The sequence below is a fragment of the Phragmites australis genome, chromosome 14 (genome assembly GCF_958298935.1).
Source record: "Phragmites australis chromosome 14, lpPhrAust1.1, whole genome shotgun sequence".
Lineage (NCBI taxonomy): Eukaryota > Viridiplantae > Streptophyta > Magnoliopsida > Poales > Poaceae > Phragmites > Phragmites australis.
In genome coordinates this window covers 14925756-14929170 of record NC_084934.1, presented here as the reverse complement: position 1 = coordinate 14929170, position 3415 = coordinate 14925756, and the positions used below count along the sequence as shown (strand labels likewise).

General features: G+C 43.5%; 1 pseudogene; it reads left to right on the top strand.

The window, feature by feature from the left end:
• Positions 1 to 393: 393 nt before the first annotated feature.
• On the top strand, positions 394 to 2003 carry LOC133890258 (serine/threonine-protein kinase SAPK4-like; annotated as a pseudogene).
• The last annotated feature ends 1412 nt before the right edge of the window (positions 2004 to 3415 follow it).

The following is a 3415-nucleotide window of genomic DNA, read 5'->3' as shown; positions in this document are numbered from 1 at the left end:
TTCTAAACGTACATGAAGTTATCATGTATGCAGTGCTTCTTAATGAAAGCACTCTGACTTCTCGAGACAATTGATTGTAGTTTAGGAGCAAGTCGATTGGCTAGTAGCTTTGTAATTATTTTTGAAAAACTACTAATCAAGCTAATTGGCATGTAGTCTCCAATTCTTGTTGCATCATTCTTTTTTGGAAGGAGGTGTTTGAAACAATTAAGGAAATATCGTCTAAAAAGTCCCCAGGCCCAGATGGCTTCATCGACATCTTTTACAAGAAATGATAGAACATTATTAAATCAGACTTACTCGAGGCAATTACATGTTTCTATAGCATGAGGTGCTCCAATCTGTCACTTGCCAACCCTGCTGGTCCCGCTAGTGATCCCAGCAGCCACACCCACACATCTTCCAACTGTGATGGACTATGTGGCTGGCGGTGAACTCTTTGATCGAACAGTTGATCGTGAGTGGTTTAGTGAGGATGAGGCCAGATATTTTTCTAGCAGGTGATTTGTGGCATGAGCTACTGCCACCACATGCAAATATGCCATAGAGATTTAAAGCTGGAGAATGTTCTCTTGGATGGCAGCCCAGCTCCGTGGCTCAAGATAAGTGATTTTGGGTCCTCCAAGTCGTCAGTACTACATTCAACACCAAAATTGGCAGTGGGGACGCGGACATATATTGCACCAGAGGTGCTTTCTCAGCGGGAGTATGATGGTGAGCTTGCAGGTGTATGGTCTTGTGGAGTGACTCTTTATGTCATGCTTGTGGGAGCCTACTCGTTTGGAGACCAGAATAATCCTAAAAATACTAGGAAGACCATTTAGCGAATAGCAGCAATTCAGTGTGAAATCCCAGGCCATATTCACATATTTGCTGATTGCAGATAGGTCATTTCACGTATCCTGGTCAGCAATCCATTGGAAGAATCACCATGAGGGAAATAAAAAGCCATCAATGGTTCTTGAAGAACTTGCCGAGAGAGCTCACAGAAGCTGGAACAAGGTTGTATGTTCAGTCCCCAGAATGTGCCATGATATCTGGTTTATTTTGGGGAGAATGGGTTTGGGCTGGAATTTCCTTGGTGACTATAGATGAAGTGAAGGGAGATTGGTATGGTTTCTTGATACATAAATACTTGAAGGTGGACAAGGTAAGAGGACCAAGGAGCTGGTTGCTGAACTGTATGGTTTCAATGCTATATGCTCAACAACAAGTGACACTAGTAGCCATCATAGCTTACAACAAATCACCTGTTGTGTCACTAACTTTCTGCAGCAATCTGGTGCTAGATGAGGTGGGACAATACACGTACGGTAGTGAGCTCTCCAAGACAATCAGATCTAAAACAAAGGACTTAGGAAATGTCACTAACTAGTGTTGTCTGGTTACCATTGGAGTGCCTTGGAAGCAAATGAAATTGAAGGAATTGTTCCCTGGAGACATCTGGGTTGACATTTGCTCAAATAAGTGACCAGTATTTTCTCCTAGGCGGAAAAATTTGCATAATGCTTCTCCTTGTTACATCTTATGGCTTGATGCATACTCCTGGGAGGGCAGTCCATGGTAGTACTTGTCTTCGTATCTCAGCAGAGAGCATGTTCATGACTGAGCTATGGGAATCGTTGTGGTTTATCGAGCTAGTTTAGTGCAAGGATTGTTTGGCTACTCATACAAAGCTAATGAAGATGTTTGTTAATAACATGAAAGTGATGGATATTGAGCTCTACTACTATATAGATGCATCCGAGGTGCTATTGATATGGCCCAGATCCAGATCATACATGAATATTAGTATATGTTTCTCTATCCAAAGTATCACATATGCTCAGTTGATTCAAGTCCTAGTTTGGTTGCAGCTGAAGCATTGTGGTTCTGGTTATAACATTGTTCTTATGGTCAGTTCTGGGAGCTGTGAAGATTCTCTTATGGTCACATTGGTGTCCCATGATATCATTGACGAGCTATCTAAAGGAGACACTACTTGTGATGGAGTTCTGGAATGAAGATCCGTGTGTTCCTAGCCATGGTGGTGAGTATACTAATTGCATTGGTGATGTTGAGTTATCTGCCACCATCAAGAAGGTCTAGTTGTCATGGGATCCCGAAGGCATCTTAGCATCAGCTTGGGGACAAGCTGAAACTCAAGGAGGGGAGAATGCCACAGACTGAGCTACTGGGCCAAACTGTGGGCTGGACTAACGGGCTCGAGTTGGCCCACTAGATGGGGATGCGATAGCCATATATGAGAGGGGCAACGCTAGCAGAAGAAGGGGGCGAAGAACAAAAACAAGGAACATACCCTTCTCCTTCCTCACGTTTCGATCCTCTCTCATGCTAGTTTCTCCATTCCCAGTCCCTTGCATCTTCCCAGACTATTTTCTCTTCTCTAGTCTTTGCTTCCTTTTCCCCCAACTTGTATCCTAAAACACCATATATCCAGTTGGGATTTTGGCGATGCAACTCTTAGGTTTGTGTTGATCAGTTTTTGATTATCAGGTACGTGACAGAAGTACTGCATATTATGGAGAAGCACCCCTAAATCTATTACAGGAGCATCTGTTATTTACCTAACATAGGGAGGATGCGCTTGCATACTTCAAGAAATGGCTTGGTCAGGATCACACCACTCTATGACTTGACATGCTTCATCCCTTCAAGTGAGGGCGTCAACACAGCTCCCTCCATCTGCATTACGCATAGAATCAGCACACGGACAACAGAGAACATCAAGGCTGCAGAAAAGAAGAAAACCTAGAACATGCATTGTACCCAATTACCTTGGTTAACCAAAGCAGCTAGACATGGTGATCACGCTAGTTTCACTCAAACATCAGCGCGAATCGCATCACAAGGGAAACTACAGAGGAATTAGGAACAAAAATCCTCAACAATGTTTGTAATCCTACTTGCACCCTAAAGAAACAAAGTGATTGAATGTGAATTACTTGTAGAGTGCACTGCTCGTGTGTGGAAAGGAACAAATGAGGGGAGAGGAAGACGGATTGGGGTGAGCTCTGCTCGTGTGTGGAAAGGAGAAGAGACCCCAAGAAACGCAGGAGACGTGCGTTTGCGATGGCGGAGGTGGGGGAGTCATGGGATCCGATAAAAGGGGCTAATCGATGACGGTTCATATATAGCAAGTGCCAGTCGATCGGCCGGTCGGATGGTGACTGTTAGAATAAATTTGGTTTTTAGGATTTGTAATCCCATATTGTCATATGTATCAGGGAGACTTTTTATCCTCTAAATTTTTGTACTCTATTTATACCGTCTGATAGGCTCAATGCAATTTATCCCACATAATATATTCTTCCCACATGATATCAATTTAGGTTTCCGCCCTAGCTCTAAAGCGCTTTCGCTTCTACCGTGCTGCCCTCAGAGTGATCGATCTCCATGATCTCTATTGGGGGCT